Source organism: Papilio machaon, chromosome 19 (assembly GCF_912999745.1).
Source record: "Papilio machaon chromosome 19, ilPapMach1.1, whole genome shotgun sequence".
Taxonomy (NCBI): Eukaryota; Metazoa; Arthropoda; class Insecta; order Lepidoptera; family Papilionidae; genus Papilio; species Papilio machaon.
Window position 1 is genome coordinate 2,953,870 of NC_060004.1, and position 22,721 is coordinate 2,976,590.

At 32.7% G+C, this 22,721-nt stretch overlaps 1 protein-coding gene across 2 annotated transcripts in view; it reads left to right on the forward strand.

Moving 5' to 3' along the window:
• Positions 1 to 5,017: 5,017 nt before the first annotated feature.
• The window catches only part of LOC106721301 (putative fatty acyl-CoA reductase CG5065), a 33,594-nt gene continuing 15,890 nt past the window's right edge, over positions 5,018 to 22,721 (forward strand). Inside the window, exon 1 of one of the 2 annotated variants that reach the window (XM_014516223.2) lies at positions 5,018 to 5,345. The gene's annotated coding sequence lies outside the window, so the exon portion shown is untranslated. Of the gene's footprint in view, positions 5,346 to 14,594; positions 14,728 to 22,721 lie in introns of those variants that run through there. The other variant, XM_014516222.2, reaches the window with a different exon arrangement.

Sequence of the window (22,721 nt, forward strand, 5' to 3'; positions counted from 1 at the left end):
GCCAAGTGTCATTTATTTCGTTCCGTTATCCACTAATCGATTTAACCAATATTTAATTTCATCGTTCACTGTAGATTGTAACTGTGCCAGCTCTTCATAGGTCCAGTCTTCATCCTCCTTGCTGTAATAAATAGAAGTAGGAAGCCCTTCATGTAAAAATAAACAATATGATTAAACTAAAATTTGTTCAGTTGTTTTCGAGATATTTCTACATATCTACATAAGAGCTCGCAAAGGTCTCGTTGTTCTGTTGCCTAACTAACTAGCTGTTAAACGCAACTTCATTCGTGCTGTTTTAATAAAAAATGTATTGAAAATTACCTATGTCACTCGGAGATAGTGTAGCTTCTCAACAATGATAGAAGAAGAAGAAGATATTTAACAGATATTAGCTACCTTCTAGTAATAGTCCCGTCAAAATCGGTTCAGTTCATCTGGAGATTACCCATAACAAACGCGAACTTTCTTACAGACAGATTTTTTTTTGTACAAAAACTGGTACCTTAAATAAATTCATTATCAATAAAAATAAGCATTAATTCGTACATATAACACCGTTATTTTTTTTATTGTAAATCAAATTCATACATTTATAAATTTTTATAACACAATCTTGTGTTCTTGGTCGATAAATTGGACTCTTGTGATTTTTTTTAAATAATGAAACAATATTACATTTGTGTTTTGTATGTTACTATTGATAATATATGATGATATTACCCTGCAAATGCGTCAAAATTCATAGGGTCAGTTCTATATGTTTTTAACAATACAATTAATGATAGCGCGTGCTTGTCAAGTACAACGACGACATTGCACAATTCTACTATATTATGTCCAATTTTGAAGCGATATTATTAACCTTATGGAGCGTCACCGAAAGACCGGAATCTAAGTACTTATGCGAACCTCTGTTAGCATTCAGAATGTAACTAATACATGTGATTAGTGCCGTAGTGACCAATGCAGTAACGGCATAGTAAATGAAGGTTAGCGTTGAAATTAAAAGTGACTTTTAATTATAAACTTAAGAAGCACTGTTTCCTCTCTAGTATTGAAAAGTTTTATAATAACTTAAAACAATTCGTCAAAATTTTATATACAGTACTATTATTAATGTTCTGTTCCTTAAATCATACGACATATATTAGATAAAGATTTATTTTAATTTGAAAATAGATAGATTACTATAAAATAGGAACTTACAATATTGTTCGTTGTCGTTACTACCTGAAAAGTGAAACAAAATAAGGCTTTTTATACATATTAACAAAACCACAAACAACCGCTACCTGTAGAAATCTGCAACATCAAATATAAATTGTGGCAGTTGTGTTGCCTATCCAGAATGGGAAGTGGAGTGGAAACTGAAAAAGGACTCTTTAATATAGATTTTTCATACTAAACAAAAAGTTACTATCTTCGTGTAACTTAGTGATCATATAGTGACTCTAGTTACCTATTAACGCAGTTAATTATTAAAAGTATCTTCTGGGTGAACAGTTAATTCTAAATAAGGGGGCGTTCATAAAATACGTGAAATGTTTAAGGGGGGTAGGGCACGGCCGTAGCTAGGGGAGGGGCATTGTAGGGCAATGCACTACCTTAAAATCACAATGCCCTACCTTAAAAATACCAAAATAAAAATGCGTAAATATGAACACGTTTTTCAATTTCGTACACGTCTTAAGTGATTTCCCATCCTACTTCGCCGGAGTTTGTATATTCTTTCTATGTTGTAACTACTGTGTTCTATTTCATGTGTCTACTCCACTTTATTTAAAGGAGAAATGTGAATTTGTACGGCTTCCAGGGGAAGATTCTACCTTCTCCGCGGAAGCTCATTTTAAAGGTGCCAAATCACAAAACGTAATTTTTTGAAAAATCTTTTACCGTACAGGCTGTTAAACTCTACTACTGCATTATACATATACTAGTACCCGGAAGCTTTGCTCGGTTTGTTTTTTTTTGGTAAATCGTGTGTTTTGGAAATTAAATTTAGATACAAATTACCGAGTAATGAAATATGCATAATATTTTTCGATCTTACCGACGTAATAATAAGAAAATATGAACTGATGTTTTACCCAAAAGAAAGAACTTTAAAAAAAAGGGAAAAAATAGCAAAAAGGACAAAAAATTAAAAATAAAGAAAGCAATGATCTGGAATCGAAAAAAAAGTAAAAAACAAATGTGTAAAATGATCGTGACACGAACCACGGCCTTCTGTTTCGGGGCCGCTCGTTTACCGACCGAGCTATTATAACATTTTTTTTGCGGCGAAATTTACCGTCGTATTCAAATGATATTATTCATTCCCTGAAAACAGGGATAAAAGGACATTTTTTAAAAATGAAACCTAGCTAGATTGATTTTTCGACCCCCAAATCTACGCACATACTAAATTTCATGAAAATCGCTGGAGCAATGGAGCAAAAAGAGCTATATAAAGCTATATATAGCTCTTCTATAGATTCTATATGAGCTATATATATATATATATATATATATATATATATATATATATATATAGCTCATATAGAATCTCATCTGAAAAAGCCGCCAAAAAATAAATATAACGCATTATTATCCCATTACGAAACTAGGCTTAAAATTTGTGTTTTGAAGAGTAGAATTTTTTAATTTTTTTTAATTTATTTTAATTTTTAAATTAATTACTTTTTTTCTGTTTTTTTTTTTTTTCACTATTTGTGTATTACTGGCGGCTTTATCAGATGAGATTCTATTTAATTTTCAAAGGTTTTTTTATTTTTTCTGGCGTTTGAATATTTGACAAGAATAAGTTTTATTTGAGCAAGAAATCAGTTTCATTGTGAGTGATCCATCTGTATTTGGTATAACGCAATGATACTTTTGTGTACCTGTGATAGTTTTAGCTAAAAAAAAAATTATAACCGATTATCCCATTAAAATAAAAATAAAAATAAAATAACATTTAATCCTTCCCACCATTACAACGCAATAAAAAACTAACATATTACAAAATAATTATAAATACATAAAACAGAATAAAATTAAAATTACACTAGCATAAAGAAACATTTATAATTAACGTTGCAATGCTGACCGGATAGGGTCCTCCCTCAGCTTTGTATGCTGGGTGCTCCTCTCTGGAACACTCAGCGCTGATCTTCCGCGAAAACCCTCACGACTATCCGCACGCCAGTTGCAGCGGTGGATAACCAAACATAAATATTTATATATATAAAGATAAATAAAAATTTCAATATTACAAAAGATAAAATAAGATAAGAACTAATGAATAATATAAGAACTATGGTATAAAAAGAAGTTAAAGTTATGTATAATTAATGGGTCCTAAGTTCAATATGCAAGGTATTTAAAACAATATTAAAGAAAAGAAAAAAAAAAACTTATTCACTATCATTACTTCAATGTAACTTAAAACAAATAGAAATTCTGGAACAATATTAGTCTCCCTTTTACATATGTACATTTCGATAAGCAGCCAGAGTGCAGGAAAAAAAAAAAAAAAAAAAATAAAATAAAATTAGAAAAAAGATTTATTATAAATTTTCTGCTTTTCTGCTTTTGTCTCATTACGAGACTAGGCTTAAAATTTGTGTTTTGAAGAGTAGAATTTTTAGGATTTTTAAAAAAAATTTGAAGGATACAAACAATCTTAAAATTCTTGCTTTAACTTTGGAATGAAAAAAAAAAACAATAAAATTTATGATGAATAATTTTTTGCATAAATTTTTCAAAAAGTTCATCAAAAAACACGAAATTCAAAAAAAATAAGTCCCAAATCGGACAATTTTTCACCAAGATATGGCTATTTAAAAAAAATACCCGAAATTTTCGAAAATTCATATCTCTCGATTGGCTGAATGAAAAAATTTGAAAAATTCACAGAAACCTTTTTCGAAGGGTACAAAAAGATGCCCAAATTTCAGCGAAATCAAAGATGCAAATCCAATCGGTAGGATGAGTTGGCATGGAATGCCCCATATATATCATCTTGTTTGCTTATTCTTCATCATTAAGGATTTAATAGTGCTTAAATCCATGCTCATGTTCTGTCACAGATATTATTTGTCTACGAATAGCTATTGTACTGACCTAGAGGTTAGTGATATACATGATGATTGATTTAGGAACCCATGCTTCGAGTGCAAATCAATTATGATAAATTGTTTACTTCCGACCTACCTGTAATCAATGCTGCCCTACCTCAAATTCAACTCTAGCTACAGCCCTGGGGTAGGGGATCTAGTCAAATCTCACCTAATCTTACGTTGGAGGTAGGGGAGGTCTCGGCAAATATCACGTATTTTTTCTTAATGAAACAAAAAAAATTATACTATTTTGGTCCATTTAATCCAGATTGTACAATGTACATGCTTAAGATTTAATCTTAAGCGTACTCGTAATACGATTAAGATCATTCCCTAATTCCTTCTAAAAGAAATTATTTCATTTATACTTCGACGTTATACATTTACTGACTGTCAAGCCACCATCTCCCACGAAAAAAAAAATATAAAAAATATATGTTTCGAAATATACAGTATACATATATTAAATGTATTAAAAATATCACGTGAGATTGGGGGATGGGGGGAGGGGGTTGAATAAAATCTCACGACATCTCACCAGGGGGGGGGGGAGGGTCTGAAATTTCAAAAACACCTCACATAATTTATGAACGCCCCCTAATGAATTATGCCGCCGAAAAGAATACTTTTTAATAATGACACTTTATGAACATGCGCACAACTTGCTGCTGAATTGCCAGTTAAAATTATGATAATCGCTGGTGATGTAATCGCGAATTTAACGTAATATAACTTCCTAAATATAATCAGCATCAGCATTAATATTGGTCTGTATCTCTGATGCTTTTTTATTGTAACGTGTAAGAATTAGTGGGAATAGAAAGGGATGCCGTCTCCAAAATCTGTTCTAGGCCGTGAAGTCTGGCGCTGCTGGCGCGCATGCGCGGCTCCCTCGCCCCTGCGACCCAGCCAGATACAAGATGGCCACTAACTGACGCGTCTCCCGATTGATTTTTTTTCTCCACATTAGTTCTAACACCGTTTGCAGCAAAATAAAATATAATACAGTCCAAGCAACCGCATACTGCCGAAAATAAATGTGCCATTGCACACCCGCCGCGCTTATAAATAAACAGTACCGCAACCATAACCTGTGCTGGATCGTCTCGTTCTTCGATCGCGGTTTTACGTGAATATATTCGTGTTATTCTCATCACCGATTTCAACACGGCCCTAGGCCCGGTAAAGACGGATTCTATGTGCCTTTATCTATGGGATAACTGTCATCGACACCATTTAAACCATGTAAGTACTTAACACGCCTCTCTCCAATTTAAGTGGCCAGTTCAGAACGGTTCTGGTGACCTAAAATCTAGACATAATGCAGTTAGAGTTACGACCGTATCCTATTAGAACGTACGTAACATATTTGTGTGCTTTTTCTTTGCGTGTTGAAAGAAATTCAAATATATTTTGACAAATGACAAAAGGTGCAATACATAGGAATGACATAACCTATTACCGTTAGGTGTAAGATTGTTCAGTGATTGGTGAGCCAGGGCTTTCGCCGAGTTTTGTAAGTTATCATGCTATCCTCTTTCCTCCTGTCGGTGTATCCCTCTCGTTCACTGGGTATTCCTGAATGGGGCATTAAGCATGCGCTTTAAGATTTTGGTCACAGCATCTTGGTTAGATGATTTTTGTGTACGGATATTTTTCAACGCTGAATATAGGTTTCAATTCTAATGTCTTTAGTTTAGTTTTTAGTTTTTGGTTTAATAGATTCGCGATAAAAATGTGTAACATATTTTTTTTAATAATTTAATAATTATTCGAGTTAACGAAACAGAGGCAGTGAACAGTATAATCCTTATAAAATGATCAGTTTTTTTATAATGTCAATCTTTATTTGTTATGTGAATGGTCTGGCATATAAAACCAAAACATCTATGGTACGTATTTCAAACAATGCTTATATTTATGTGTTGACTAGCTGTAAAAATAACTTTATTAGTAGCCTGTGTATTCTTCCAGACTGTGTCAAAATCCATGCCAAATTTCATTTTCAAAATTCAATTTCATTTCATTTCATCGAACTCTCTTGGCCCGTTCTGGAGATACCTTATAACAAACATACATCCATCCATCCATCCATCTAAACTGTCGCATTAATATTATTAGTAAGATTTATAAAGTTAAATGCGTTCTATATCAGAACTTTTGTCTTATAATTCAGGAAACATCGACGAAGAATGATTAACAGATATGAACAGATACGGAAATGCATTAGATATTTTTTTGAACGCATTTTAGCGCGTAAAAAAAGCGTCCGTGCGTATGGGGACTAAGGGGGATTTAATTAATATTTGGTTGTTTAGCTCCTGGTTTCCGAAAAATCATCTCCAATTAAACTTTTCCAAAATAACTAATTTTATGATTGCAAATTTCTTACAGTTTTCACGGTATAGGAAATGCACCATTAAAGAACATGACAAACCTCTATTCAAAAATGTTCTCCGTGAATTGATGTCACAGATAATGGAGATGGTTAAAACTATGAAGATTAGTAAAATGCTGTTGTGACAATGCGACCGCGAGCCACAGCACGACATTCGTTTCATGCGATTTGTTTCGAAACACTACATGTATTAGCCTTTTTTGTCCAACTATTAAATCCTTTTTTTTGTAACACAATACGTCTTCTCTCGACGAGAATAACGAATAAAAAAACGCAAGGAAGCTTGTTCTTAGGATCTCTGTGATGATGAAAGAACTTTATCTTTATAGCCTACTAGTTGTTGCCCGCACCTTCAGTGTAGAAAAAAAATAAATGAAAAGAAATAGCCTAAGTTTCTCCCGCACATATAAGCTTACCATTCAGTAAAAGCCTCTTCAAAAATGTTCAAACCATTTCGGGGAATATCCATAAAAAACGCGGATTTGCGGACAGAGAGACAAAATTTTTTAAATATTGTTTTTTTCGTTATAAACAAATACATCATGTCCACGAAATACGAACTTTTTTTCGATATCACATAAGAACACTTAATTTTTATTAATTGTATAGATAAAGACTCATTTTATATCAAAATCGTGTTTGTAACCTGTCGACATTATTATTCTTTCGATTTGGTTTGCTTTTTTCTAAATAAAACTAACTTTATTACTACTTTTAATCCAGTTGAAGAAAATGTAGCTAACTCCAACTGAGGTCAACTAAGATTCTTGATGTGTCAGTGAATTACGTAATTTATGATATAAGCGCCGACTCGCTTAAGTGGTATAAAATAAAGCACGCATGTTTTAGAAACTATATACTAGATAACATTAACAACCCACTCCGTCTTCACATGGGTAGTTCTAAACTAGATAAATGTTTATAGTTCTAGCTATAAGATTTTGGTAATGAAAATATATTTTATCATTATTTAGATGCAAAATGTGTACATTTTTTTATATCATAAGGGGGCAAATGAGCGAGCGCTCACCTTAATTTGCCGAAATAAAGATGCGACCGCTTCGCATAGACATCCGCAACTTCAGATGGGACGCGCGGAAAGAGAATATTTTCTCTTTGCATTTCCTCCTCCAGCAAATCCAATTCCACTTCCGGAAGGGAAAGAAGTTTAAAATTAGGTCTCCGGCACGACAGTCATGAGACGAAAAGCAAAATTGCTACCACTTGCCGCGTGTCTTCTATGTGGTCGTGGTATATCACCGGATGAACCGGCCAATTCGTGCAACATATTTGTCTTGTTGCATTGTTGCTGGCGTATACCTCTGTTGTGTGTCAATTTATGTGGTCGCTTATGTTGTACAAAAATCTAAAATCCCCTCTTTGGCCATCAGCCGTTTGGTGATAGCAGAAACATGGACCACAAAGAAACTTAACTAGCACTTAGTTATTAAACAAGGGTGTATGATTATTTAAATTTAACGACATTAAATTGTTTTTTTAATCACTGTTACAAAGTTAATAATTAAAATCTAATTGCTTTATTATTACCACAATGTTAGAAATCTCACTTCTTACTTCTATTATAAATGAGAATGTTTAGATGGATGGATGTTTGTTTGAAGATATCTCCGGAACGGCTCAACAAATCTAACCTAAGCAATTAAGACCAACAAGATCTCTTGATTTGTATTAAACGCATAATTCCTTATTAAGGAGTTAATAAGCATGATAATTGTGTCATAACTGACTTATTTAATGGAAAAAATTAACCAGTTTTTGTCTTTTAGAGTTCAAATTCGATCTATGGTAAATAAGCTGGGAAGTAAACACGGAATGTTTTTTAACAATCATAAAACAGTTTATGTGCTAAGTACCAATTTTTTTTTTTCCTTATTATATTTCGTCTTGGCTGCTGTCTAAAATGGTTTTATAATCTGCAATTGGTTTTGTTTTGCGATACCAGATTGGTACTGGATACGTATTGGTGTTAGACTGTAGGGAACCTAAATAAAAAAATATAAAAATACTATCCATATAACTATAACTGTCCGTAACAATAACATATGGTGAAAATCAGTGCAGGTTAGGTTATCACGTCTTTTCTATATAGTTAATAAAAAGCTCGCGTGCATGGAATCTCGTTTTTGTTTATTTTTAATTAGACAAAAAAATTAATAGAAATTAACCAGAATCGTTGATTTTGCTTGACGTTATTCTATGACCTATAAAATTTATAAAACATTTAACACAATAAAAGTTTTAACGTGTCCTACTTTATAACTTTTTAATTTAATTAAATGCGATGGTTAAATTGTTTGCGTGTGATTACAAACATACATACACAAGGGTACAGAAAATGTCACACGCATAACGTCAAAAGTAACATGAACGGACGGAAAAATACAACTTGGTTGGCATAATAGGTACTTATAGAAAAAGACAGAAAATTCTTTGCATAACTTTGCATACTAGAATTTGGTTGAAGAGTTGTCTACACAGGTGGGCACAGTTAATCGAAAATTTCACTTAGTTATTCGTTAATTCGTTAATTAAAAAATTAACTTCGTTAATCGTTAAAACGTTAAATTCTCGAAAATTTAACGCAAGTTAAAGTTAATCGTTAACAGTTAACCATACCAAAATTATACATACTAATTTCACACTTATTGTGGCGTCACTTGTTTAAAAAAGTAATTTGACTACATTTATAGAATGTACACATTAGTATTAGAGACAAGTATGAATGACGCCAACCGTAAAAGAATACGAGTACCAACAGAGATTTTTTTATTCACCCATTCTGGGTAGGCAAAGGGAACTATGCCCAAACAACCAAGTCTTCAGTTGATTATTTTTATTAATATGAAATGAAAATGCAATTTAATGAGATGAAATAAAATGAAAACTAACCTAATTCATTGAATCAAATCATTAAATCTGATATTGTAACAAATTAGGAGCTTCTTTTTAGAAATATTTGCATGAATCATAAAAACTTCAATGATTTCTTTTTGTAAAAAATTCGTGGTTGGTTTTTCTTTTTTAACAGACATTATTTTGACAGTTGGGAAAGAGAACGTTTGGAAAAGCTAAAAAAAGGCACGAGTAAAAAAGTGTTTAAATGCAGTTGCTCAAAAAGTTGTGTATTGCAGGGACGAAGAGCGTTCGGGATGTGGGCTATTACATACTCGTGCTTTTATATACTCGTAATGAAATACACTATTTAGAACCTTCTTTTGATTTTGTCCTGTTGGTCACGTCTTTCCCGAACTTCACATATATCAATTATCAACTCTTTCGTTCACCATTAGAGTCGCCGACAGTCGCCCAACATAGCTGAACTTACGAGCGTGGCGTGGCGCGTAATTTAAACAAGATGACAGCACGTCTCCAAGTTTCTAATTTAACGATTAACGGACTTTTATTAACGGAAGTTGAGTTTAACGGAAGTTAATAAAAGCGTTAACACTTTTTGAAGTTAACTTAAAAGTTAATCCGTTAAGCAAAATGTTAACTTCGTTAATTAACGATTAACGGATTAACGAGTTAATGCCCAGCTCTGGTTGTCTATAATAATATTTTGAAAAGAAATCTTGTTTTTTTGTTTGAAACTCATGTTCAACCAAAGTATTGGTGGTATTTTTTATTGATAAAAAGACAGAGAAAATGGACTTAGGGATGTTACTCTTGCACCACAACGCGTCAGTTTATTCGTCCTTCATCTGTCTTTATTTGTAAACAATGAAAAACACTTTGAGAAAAAACATGGAACAATAGATTCAAAATATTTTTAAATAAATATATTATATAAACTGCAGTTCTTGTCATTCTGCGAACTTTTTGCTGGTGTAACGTGCATTGCAAATGGCATGCACGACCTTTCTTAGTTACTAGCGGTCACACGCAATTTCGTCAACGCAGGATAATAAAACGTATATGATATGCCCGCGTATATCAGCTCCCTTCCCGTCATTATGACTGGTATGTACCAGTCATAATTGGTCCAGCCATTCCGGATAAAACCCGGAACAAACTAAGATGCGATTTCTCATTATACTTTCTTCCTTTAATTTTTTAAGACTTCGATTACCTTGGCCTTGTTCTCGATCTCAAAATGAAGTCATTATTTTACTCGATCTTTGTCACATCCGGGTCTTTTTGGATATTAACCAGTGTCTTATAAGTGAACATTTTTTTCAATTAATCATCCGGATTTTCATAAAAATCATACGGACTGTATGGAAACCTTGTATCCAGTCGTAAGGAAACATACTTAAAGTTTTAATTCTCAAAACAAAATCAGCAGTTTGGATCATCCGTGCATTGTTAAATAAACACAAAACGCAACCTTCACAAAGATGTGTCAGCGTGTTGACTGACAAATATTTCTTAACAACCCTTCAAAAGCTTAAATGATCATTTTGGGCCAAGGTCGAGGAAAATAAATAAATAAAATAATGGTCACACTCGATTCAAACTTAAACATATTTTGCAAATTCGTCTAACCCTCAACCATAAAGAAACTGTGCATTTATAGAGCGAAATGAATTCACTAAATAACCAGAAAGTCAAATACCATTATGGCCACCGCATTATGATTAGAATTTGACGTACCTACGTCTATTTAATTTCATCTCTCAAAACGAAGGCTACTTAGAATAGCGTGTAACCAAACATTGCTCTGTTGTTAACTTTCACATTGGCCGTTCCTGACACACTTCGTAGTTTGAAGGGGATGTCCTTGTATATTATGACATTCAGCAAAGCAGTAGGTGATTTACAATAATAAAAAGGTAGAAACAGGATGTGTAGAAGATAGCACATAATAATGTGTAAAAAATTCGAAAAGTCTTATGTTTAGTTCTATCATTTGACGATTTGACTAGCTAATATAAATGACATTGGTGATTCGATCATAATTCAATCTAAGATTTTTGTTACCTTGACTTTAACCGTATCAAATTTCGAGTTCATTCTCTTCCGCAAATTGATTAAAAGGTGATCCAAAGTTTTCGCTTTCGTAAATATATACAGGTGATTCTTAATAGACGGATCAAAAGGTTGAGGTTCAGTACCTCAATTTCTAACGTTTAAGCCCAAAGTATGTTCCGCGATTTTCAATATAGCTAAAGTTATTGAATTATAGAAAAAAAGTAAAAACCAGAATTTGGAGTGTTTGCCCATTCGTCTAAAGTATTATGCTAACCGTGAAATTTTTTTTATAAATAATATTACCTGTTTGTGGTAAGATCATATTAAAAAACATACACATTTAAGGTAAGACATTCTTCAGTCAAGGAAGGTTGTGCATTCCGCGGCCTAAATAAATTTCAAATTTTACGACGAGAGTAAAGCAATGCATTACAAGTCTGTATCAGATATTATAGTCCAAATAAATTATGGCAGGCGAAACGAAGATTTTGAAATAACTCGAGCGTGGCAGTTACACATATCGAGTATTCCCACCATACATAGAACTCATCATATGGAGCCGCGCTTTTAGGACAGCCGGTAAGAATACTAAGTAAACAAAGCGCTTGTTGTAAATACTCAAGCGCGTCAAATTAAGACTGGGTAAGATAATTACATTAAGAAAAGCCTTCATTTCAAATTTTACAGTGACAATTTTAAGGTGACATTTTTTCTTGTTAAAATAATAATAATAAGGCTTCAAAATGCAGCTAACCTGCCTTATGAAAAAATACATCCTGCTATAATTCCCAAGTCGACTCATCTTACTAGGTTGATTATAGAGCGAGAGCATCTCCGTCTGCTTCATGCTGGAGCTAAATTGGTTCTCAGTAGTAGTAGTTTATTTTATTGACTCTACCATTTATTTACGTGGCTTGCAAATTGATTTGTAGACTTTTCTACAAGCTGCAATTTGATCTGAAATACACCGTTGACTGTGCGAATACCTCGTCGACAAGGCGTCTTGCACTTTTATTCCTTTTCAGAAGAATGTGTAAACGGTTTTGTTCTCCATCATATTTTTTTTTTTATATTAGATTTATTAGGGGTAAGCTAGCGCTTGACCACGATCCCACCTGATGTTAAGTGATGATGTGGTCTAAAGATGGTATGCGCTACTATTTAATGCGAACAAGGATAAATAATCTACATATTTTCATCTCTTACATTCTCTGTGATAAGATAGAGACAACAATATCTATTATTATAAGTCCCAGAGTAGCTGAAAGCCATAGTTACAAATGCGTGTGGCAATACCGTATCTACATTCCCTATTAACAATATAGAGTAGTAAATTGAGGATATCCTATTCATTTGTAGGGCTTGGTGATCATAATATAAATTGATGGTCTATGTGTTACCATGCTAAGAAATAAAAGTAAAAAAAAAAAGAATATTAACATACAAAGTTATCCAAGTTTTAAAAGCTGACTAAATTCGCAGATATATTAGGAGAGTTAACTTTATATTGATTTTTTTTAAAAGCTTGCCAGTATCGCGAATACTTTTGGTTTACCGATTAAATAATTATTTTCAATATTGATTAAATTAAAATCTTTCAAGTGGTCGACTTTAATTGCTAGACCACGTAAATATCCAGTTAATCAAACGATAGCTATCTATATTAGAATTATATAATAAAATAAAATAATCATAGTTGATGAAAATGAAAATGAAAAAGAAAATCTTTATTATTGCACACTAAGTTTTTAAAATTCAATGTTGCCTTGGCTCCTTAAGGCTGGTTTTACAATCACGCGTTTCGGCAGCGCCGTCGGAGCGCGCGCGCTCGGATATGTATTGGGGTATTAGTAGCGTTTCAAATTCGCGCGCTTGAGCAGCGCCGTTCGTTGAACGCGTCCTATTCGCGCGGCGCGGTCGAAGCGCGCGCCGCTCGTGCGCTTCTACGGCCATTGTGCGTTTTAGTCTCACGCCGTTGAGACGTGCCGTTAGGTACTGTTGTGTACAAAATGAATCACATCGATACGGGTCGAGTTATTGACGAAGTGCGAATTAGAAGATGTTTATGGGACCCGGCCGTAGAGTAATCGCCAATTTTTCCACTGGAGCTATGGGGATGCGACGTATGCTGGATCTTCGTAAAGAAAACTCTAACTTGCACAGTAATTCGTCGAAACTGCTGGTTGATAGGCGAAAATATTTATAAAATTTATAACTATTTTCTCGTAAATCAGAGAAAGATGTTACGTGTTCGCCTCTCAGTAACCTTGTAGCGTTATAAGGATCAACACCTACTGTTCTTCGACGTTTTTGTTGCCTTTTTTTCCATAAAAAGTAAATAGCCAGTACTCTAACCGCATTGCCGTTCATTTTGTATCTGTTTGTACACGACTGTCTCACAGCAGCGAAACGCGCCGTACTAATGTCGTTTTTGGTGCACCGCTGTTCAAACGCGCGCTGTCCAACAGCGCGCTGTCCAACGGCGCGTCTAGCGGCGTGACTGTAAAACCAGCCTAACTAGTGAAAACTGTATTTAAGGAGCAAAGGACTTCCCTTATGTGAAATTACATTGTTCTTTGTGAAAACAATAGACTTAATTAATACTAACAATAATTTACAATAAACAATCAAAAATTTCTATTTTCCTTTCCCGTGTTTTTTTTTTGATGCTATTAATGTTATAACAAACTTAAATGTCATGTCAATTATATTAATGCATATTAATTTTTTAAAACTATATTATAAAGAATCCAAATTAGCGAATAAATAAACAAAAACATGAATAAAACTAAGCTCGTATAGTAGAGATTAATATTTTTTTTTTAATTTCCGTACTTCGTACGATTACAGAATCGACTATCTCTAGTATATGAAAAGAAAAAGGGTTGGTCATTATTACAAAATAAAAAGTTGTGCAATTCCAACAAAAAAATAATAATTAACGACTGGACTATAATTTTTTTTGTTGGAATGTTACGTTGTTACGTTTTTGAATTTTGATGTTTTGTCAAATGTGATATATTCAATTGTTCATACAAAGTATAGCTTCCAAATTTAAATATAGTTATCGTTTTTGCAATGGGATTGGGTTAGCTAGATGACGTCATTTGGTCACCGCTCGTCATTTCCGCTTATTATCAACGAACTAATGAAAAAGAGAGTTTGCGGTGCGTGCCAGTTACATCTTTGCAGTGAGTGAAGGTGCATGCGCGCGAAAACGAAGCAGCGCGATCGTTGACAGCTGGCCGGTGTGTGAGTGAAATTCGAATACTGTTCATCCCACGAATAGATTTGTTGGTACGTTTTATTTTAAATTTTATTCTTTTTGGCCAGTATTTTGTTAAAATCATTACCTAATTATTTCATTTATTTATACTGAAATTAATAACTGAAAGTTAACTTTTGTATATGTAATAAAAATATTTACATATTTTATTTTATATTCTATACATATATAATGCTTAGATAAATATTTCTTGTTGTGTGTTACTTTTCCAATACATTGATATAATTTTGAAAATCAAATTTATTACATGAGAAACTATGTAATAAGTGAAAAATTATGAATGGGGCTTTTTCTGTCCGAAATGCGCTTGCGCAACGTTTTATTTTATACATAAGCCAAAAAAATTATGGCATTCGATAAATATGTTTCATAAAATATATTTGACACTCGTGATTAAATAAAATTATTAATCTGCACATAATACAAATATATAATATAAAAACTAACGAATACAGACAGAATAACATAAGAAGATAAAATTCGTTTTACCCCGTTCAAGTAACTGAAAGCTACTTATAAATAAACTAGCTCTGCCTACAAATAAAACGCAAACTTTTACTTACTGGTATAATAAGGATGAATACTTTGTGTTCAGTTCACTATGCACGTAATAATTTCCCCGTTTTTAAGTGTACACAAAAGTTTAATATGATTAACACAAAAGTTATAGTACAATTGGATAAATGTTAACTAGAACCATCGGTTTGATAATACACTATACACAATGAATTACATGACCACAGTAAATTTCGTTGTTACTTCTTGCGTATCACATCTTGCACTACACTTCGCGCCTAAAGCTCTCGTTACTTTTTAGCCGACTTCAAAACGAAGGAGGGTATTTTATTTATTTTTAAATTAATTAGGCGAAGGTGTTCTCGGTGGCCAGTTATTACATAAATAAATAATTATCTTTTTATATATTACGTTTATATAAGTGACCTCTTATTCTAAATAAATAATCTAATTAATATAAAATATATTATAATTACTAATCCTATTTTATTAGCGCCATCTATTGTTCAAATTATTGACTCACCACAGAAGTCATCAAATTTGACATATCTTTTGTATTTTGTTTTGTTTTGTTTATTTTGTTTTGTGTTACTAAAAAAGTTATCTAAATTTAAAGTGTAGAGTGTAACCTGTTTTAAATCTATATATCTAGACATATATTTAAAAACCATTCAAGCCTTGGAAGAAGCTTCAAATGGTTGATTAACTGACGAGTGAATTTTTAGAGAGTACATACATCGGTCCCGGCTGAAAAAGTACAACCGTATTCGCTAATGTCTTCTCTCAACTTTTAATGTTAAATGAAGAACCTTCTATATACCATAGTTCCTCTAAACCAAGACTAGCTTGACACTTTTAACGATGGTAGATCTCACCACAATATTTTTGGGTGCATATATGGGCCGGATCGATCGGTGAAATACCACGGCCACACAGAAGACAGGGGTGAAGTGGAAGTAATTCCGCGTTTGCTTTAGGAGTGTATGTGCCGGAGGTCCAATTTTAATCCACTTCCCCTTCCCACCCTTTTCCTATATAATGAGAAGGAGATCCTCCGTTGGTTAAAAGTAGACAATGCATCTGCAATTGCAAATGTCCAAGGGTTGCATCGCTATTTCGGCGAATTCAGGTGACCGCATGCTCTTTTGCCATAATAAAAAAAACATCTTTAGTAATATAGTACTCATCTGTTACAAATTATGAGGTAATCTGAGAATTTTAGTTCTCAATATCGGTATATGACGTGGATTTTATTGGTGATAAGTGCGGCTTAGCTTTTGTGATTACATGTGTGACACATATTATGAGCTATCAAATTATATAATTGATAATGATTTAATATTTTATTCGATGTGCGGCTGTTGCTCAGAACATTTGCTGTTAAGTTTGAATTGAAATTTTATTGTCTTCTGTAACTTAACAAACATCCATCCAACCAAAATTTTCGCATTAATATTATTTATTAAGATGCATGATTTTAACATGCAACATTGAAGCATAACTTTCTGAATAACTATCTAATATTATCATTCAAAGTCACGTACGATATTAATCATTTCTTACAAAAAAAAAATTACGAATCTTATCGCGTTGACTTTTTCCAATAAACATAGTTGTTTTGTTTTGTTTCTAGATACTTAAGTATTTATGTTTAATGTCCTGTTAATGATAATGTTACTTGATTATATCGTCGTATCATCTTAAGGTTAGTTACACAAGGCAACGTAAAGCGTTTTCTCACGACGAACTTGACAAAAGGGGAACGAGCGACTTATTTTGGCGACGAAAGAACAGAATGTCAGCGATGCGTGCCCGTGTATGAAGTACGACATTGCGTAAGTTCCTTAGCGACTAAAGCTGCCAGATTTCAGCGTTAATTTGCCTTGTGGATGAAGGGCCAAAATCCTTAAAGTTTGAGTCATCAAACATTCTGAAGGATATATTCCCAGGCGAGAAAACTATAATATTCATTTTGTTCATAAGCAATACTATTAAAACGTTACTTTAATGTCTCAATTCGCTTATTTCTTTATGGAGTTAAGTTAATAAAATTAAACAATAACCAGCCAAGTATAAACAGTTGGTGTTCCGTAACGTTACTTCGGGTTATTGTGACCGTGCTAAAAAATATGTTTATTAAGAGTATAATATTCAAGTTGAAATTAGATTAATGAGAACTGTTCTTTCTGTTAATTACACATTATCAAAATATTAAAAGGTCCATATTGATCCTTGTCTCCTTAACATGTTTATTACTCTGGCGTCGATTTTAACTACAGAAAACGCGCATTTACTGTGAGATCGAAGTTACATATTAAGAAAAAATATGAGTTTTATCAAATTTATGAATGCAAAGGCATAATTTACAGTGGTAGATCCCGCAATAACAATATTTGTAGGGTGCACGGCCGGATCGACTGATGCAATACCATGACCACGCAAAAGACAGGCGTGAAGTGGAAGCAATTCCGCCTTTCGTCTGTTAAGTGCGGTGCCGGAGGCGTAATTTTAGTCCACGTTCCCTTCTCATCCTTTTCTTATAAGGAAAGGATGGGAAGTGGAAATGAATTTGTCAGAGGGGTGACGCCTAGGAAGAGGATATATCCTCTTTAAAAATAGAGGTTCATTTAGAATTGCCGGAAATACCTTCGAATCACATATGTTACTAATATTATGAATGCGAATGTTTAGATGGATGTATGGATGGATGATTTTTTGAAGATGTCTTCGGAACGGCTGAAGAGATCTTGATGCAATTTAGCACAAATGTAGAACAATCTGGAAGAATACATAGACACCTTACTATATTCTTTATTTCGCGCGGACGGAGTCACGGGCGACAGCTAGTAATACAAAAAAATACAACCTTCTAACAAACATCCATCCATCTAAACATTCTCATTTATAACAATAGTAAGATTTTCCTAGAAGTTTTTTTTTTGTCAGATCATGTAAAATACTATAATGATTATCGCTGTGTCAAATGTCAAATCCTGAAGATTGCCATATAGATGCTAATTAACATAGCAACAATTAAAAGGAAAATATGTAGTTTATGTACGTCAAACATGACGTTTTTTAATTTGTTTACCTGAAGTCTATAATTAGACGTTGCAGTATAGAATTTTTTTGTTAACATTTCAGTCAAGAAAAATAAGTCAAAGCTTTACACGAATGAGTGACGGACACATAAAATTTCACAATAAGTTTCATCATTTACCGAACGCTGTAGAAATTAGTTTTAAATGGATGGCATCAAATAAGTTTTGTTTGAGTTTTATAGTTGTCTCCAAGGATGATTAGTTGGACAACTGATGTTTATGGAGTTTCGAATTAATTTTAAAAAGGATAGGTCATAGTGTCGGACCGTACGCTTAACGAACAACTATAATTACATATATTTGCTCTTGTAATAAAAATAACCGAATAAGTACTAAAATATAAATATTGATACTTTTGGAATATTTAAGTTATTTGGCTATGTGAATTAACAAAAAAAAAAAAACATTAACTACACAATAAACTAAAAAAAAAAACATTAAATACATTTCTTTTTTTATCAACACCTAAATTTTATTAATTAGAAATTTAACCTTACTGGTATTGTACAATTTTGTTTTGTTTAATTTCTTTATATTATTGTAGTTTATTTTGTTGTATTCTACATTAATTCTATAACAACTATTTGTTATCTGTAACTTACTAAATTAACCCAAGGTAGCTGTAAAAATAGCTAGTAGTTTTTTAATAGAAAAAATAAAGCGATTTTGGAGGGTGGTCGGAACTAGGCAGTCGAATGTCGTCCGTTGGAACTTACTGTCCGCACCCATGTTGAAAACCCAGTGTTTTATTTTGCTGCATCGATCCTTTACAACATCTCTAGTGAATTGTCACATAAATGTTCAAACTATTCATTCATAAATAGACACACTATAGTTAACAGCATAACTCCAGCAATTAATATCAAATCTTCGCTGAAAAAATTGTCATGTTTATTCAATTTTACTTCACTTTGAGTGCGGTGTAAAACAGAAATATTGTATAGGGTAGGATAAATAATTCAAGAAAACTACGCACCCGTTATACTTAGTTCGTATCCATTCTAATTTATACAAGAAATGTGAAATCATATTTCGACACTGTCATTTTTTTATGTCAAAAATTGTAACGAACCTTAACCACCTTACGTTAATTAAAAATTAATTAAAATAAGTAATGTATTAATTATTCCCTAGTGGTATTTTCACACGGTTATGGGCTATAGATCACGTGAAAATTATTATGTTAACGTTAGTAATTAATAAAGTTGCATATTATAGTAATACTAGCTTTCGCCCGCTACTCAGTCTGCGCGGAATCAAAAAGTAGCATATGTGTCCTTCCAGACTTTGTTCTACAACTGTGCCAAATTTCAAAAAGATCCATTGAGCAGTTCCAGAGGTACCTTCAAACAAACGTCCATTCATGTAAACATTCGCATTTGTAATATTAGTAAGGTAGTGAGATTATAGTTGCATCGAATAATGTCAATATCATCTATATATATAAAAGAAAGTCGTGTTAGTTACAGTATTTATTACTCAAGAACGGCTGAATCGATTTGACTGAAAATTGGTGGGCAGGTAGCTTAGAACCAGGAAACGGACATATGATAACTTTTACCCCGTTTTCTATTTTTTATTCCGCGTGAACGGAGTCGCGGGTAAAAGCTAGTGTGAAATAAAACGATAATTCTCAAATAATAAAATACTAATCTAATATTACTTCTTACTTCTGCATCGATGCTGACAAAATCTGTTTTTTTTTTTAACTTTCATATACTTTAATGTTTTGTATACGCTATCTTACTCTGGCAAGCTTGTCATTTTTATGTATAAAAATAATATACAGTCATAACCTTAAATGAGATGCAAGTTTCTAAAACAAGCCTCATAATTATTTGCAACAACTTTTTGTGTTAGGTCGCAAAAGGTTGGAGTAATTACAAATAATTTTACTGACGCAATTTCCTTTGTTTAAGTTCGTTCGCTAACACTTTGAATTATAAAACTGCTTTTTAATTAATACTACAATTGGTAATTACGATTGCTATCTCCTTATATCCTCCGACTTAATGCAGTGTCGGCACAATATCGCCTTATTAATCAAGCAACTTTTTTTTTAATAAAAATTATAATTATAGGGATTCACGTGACGGTCATCCAAACATACCGAGGAATCGGTCTGAAAAGATCTTTAAGTAAGTAAAATTTAATTTATAATTCTGCCCAACTAAGCGCAAAAGCGGTAACTCAAAGAAAGCGAGTTTTGAGATAATTGAAGTTATGTAAAAATAGTTATATATATACTTTATGTATAGTTTTTTTTATTTGTTAAATATTATTTATATATTATATAGGGTGTATTTGTTATCACATTAGTTAAATTATCAAAAATGTATAATAATGTACTTTATTCATGAGATACGGTTACACCGCTTAGTAAACTATAGAATTAAAATTGAGATACCGCTTTTTCGTTAGCTCTTCTCAAACATGTGTGTATACAAAAAGGAATGTATTTTCTATCGAATAAAATATGTATTATTTGAAAAAAAGAACAATTAAAGTATATATATAACGTTTTTTTATTATTAAAATTTGAAATTACATAAAAAAATATTTAAAAACAAACGGTTTTTGGAAGGAATTTTAGTAGTCAAAAGTAGGGAGTTCTCTCCAAAAGGACATTCTATTTTGTGGTATTATATTTTGAAAAGATTTCAAAATATTTTCTTTTTTGTTTCTTGAAATTCCTTCCGGAGCAGTTTTCTTTTTTGGTGGAGGCAAGACATGACTTTTTAAAATTTTTTTTCCTATAATGCTAGCAGTAATTGCATTTTGATCGAATCCTGTTTTGTAGGTGATATCAAAACTGCCTCTTTTAACTTCAACTTCAACCATTTCGCTGACATATGGACGCGGTTTAATTCGAGACAGTGCAAAAGTTGTGTATTTATTTAAGAATTTTAGCGATATTTAAATTTGCGGCTGGTTGCCTACGTAATATTAATATACCTCTAACACCCTTAGTGATATATGGTAAAACTGAGATAGAAAAATCTTTCTTAAGGTTTTTTCATACGTTTTGAACAAGATAGTGCTAAATGGCTTAGTCCAGTAGATGCGTATTTTTTAAAGCTATCCGATGGCATAAAAATCAATTTTACGATTTTTTTTGAGATACCGCTTTTGCGCTTAGCAGGGCAGAATTGGTGGACTAATTCTCGTAGCACCGTATATTGGGCATTGAAAGCTTTCCCCACAGGAAACTGTTCTACTTCAATGGTGCGAAAGTCTATTGTCGACGAAATTCAAGTGCTCACGAGCTACTTCTATGTAGGAAGGTGTAATTTGAAAAAGGGAGAAATTTGCACCTCGAGTATTAAAAGAATACAAAATGAATAGAAATACTTTTTAAAAATATCATGGATAAATGAGAATTCAAAGAGCCTACTAAATAAGATAAACAGAATAAGATGTCTGAACACAGACACTACAAAACAGTTAAGAATAGTTTGGATGTGGTAATAATACTTTCAATTAATTTGTGATTGATTTAATAAGTAATTAATTAAAAGTTTCAATAATTTATAAAGACACAACCCGTTTCTGGCACACTGACACCACAATAATTTCGAATGTTTAAGGAACGTAAAGGGGACATCAGACATTTTTATTTGTGTAGATATATGACCAAAGCTTTAATTGTCTTAATATTTACGTAATTATGATAGTACAGTTGACCCGCGGTGATTCCACCCTATCTTATCTAGCGCCCCTTTTAATCCGACACATCCATTTTCATGCTTCATAAATTGATTGATTTATAATTATTAATTAAAATTCTCGTATCACAGTTTTCGTTCCCGTACTCCTCCGAAACGGCTTGACCGATTCTCATGAAATTTTGTGATCATATTGAGTAGGTCTGAGAATCGGCCAACATCTATTTTTCATTTTTTTTTTAACTGCGCGCGGACGGAGTCGCGGGCGACAGCTAGTATATATATAAAATTGATAATTGTCAGCAACATGGCAAAGATTTACATTCAGGAATGATTTTCTCTCTTCGTATTCATCGTGTCATGCGGATGATCACTACCAAGCGACAACAGATTAAAATTTTAAATTTTGTTGCGTCGACCCCACGTGAGTGGGATAACGTCAGAGAGATGATGGTATAGTTATTATTTTTAAAAAAGTTTTATAGTATTGATGGCGCTCATTTTACTCTTTACTTCAAAGTAAACATAATATAGATTCTGAAATTTCTCGTATTACGAGTTACTCTTCTGTAAAAAATACAGAGTATAGGTGGCCATAGGCCCTCCACTTCCCTGCAAAACGTGTGTCGGATAACCGCAGATCTACACTCGTGTATCGTAGAAAATAATCAATAATCCCATTAGACCTTTACATAAATACATACATATCAATAAAATTGTAGT